Below are 689 nucleotides of genomic sequence, written 5' to 3' on the forward strand. Positions count from 1 at the left end.
CTCTACATCTTATTTTTTTTACATGCAGTTTATCCCGGCCCTCACCACAATCTAGTCCTGGTTTAAAACTTCCCTTACAACTGAGTTAATAGCCCTTCTAAATAAGCCAGCTCCTATCCTACTTAAATGTAAACCATCCATTCCAAAAAGCTCCCTTTTTCCATTAAATTGACCCCACAAATCCAACCAGCCAATCTTACATATTATCATCCTTACATATTAGACTAAGCCTAGCATTCAGCCCTAGTGAAGTGACCTACTTATAATTTCATCCCTGACACAATTAAGCTAAGTCCCTATTCTTTTAATGCTTTTAACAACCCCTTGTACGTATCAATTAGCTCCTTTGACCTACCTTTCCCTACATCATTAGCCCCTACGTGCACAACAAAAAACTGCATCATTGCTAGCCCCTTTATTATATCTCTTACTCTGTCACTTATATACTCCACCTGTGCCCCTGGGTAGCATAATCTAATTATTTTCTCCCTATTTACTTCACAGATTATCCTATCCACATGCCATGTCAAAGAATCACCAAAACTATAACCTTATGAACATATATATAAGAAAAAAAAAACATGTTAATTCAGACTATAATAGAAATTATGGCTCAGAATAGAATGAATATTCAAACAGAGCTAAAAGTTACTAACTAGTGTTTGTCAGGCATATATTTTCGTATTATC

The sequence above is a fragment of the Limulus polyphemus genome, unplaced genomic scaffold, assembly GCF_000517525.1.
Source record: "Limulus polyphemus unplaced genomic scaffold, Limulus_polyphemus-2.1.2 Scaffold1003, whole genome shotgun sequence".
Lineage (NCBI taxonomy): Eukaryota > Metazoa > Arthropoda > Merostomata > Xiphosura > Limulidae > Limulus > Limulus polyphemus.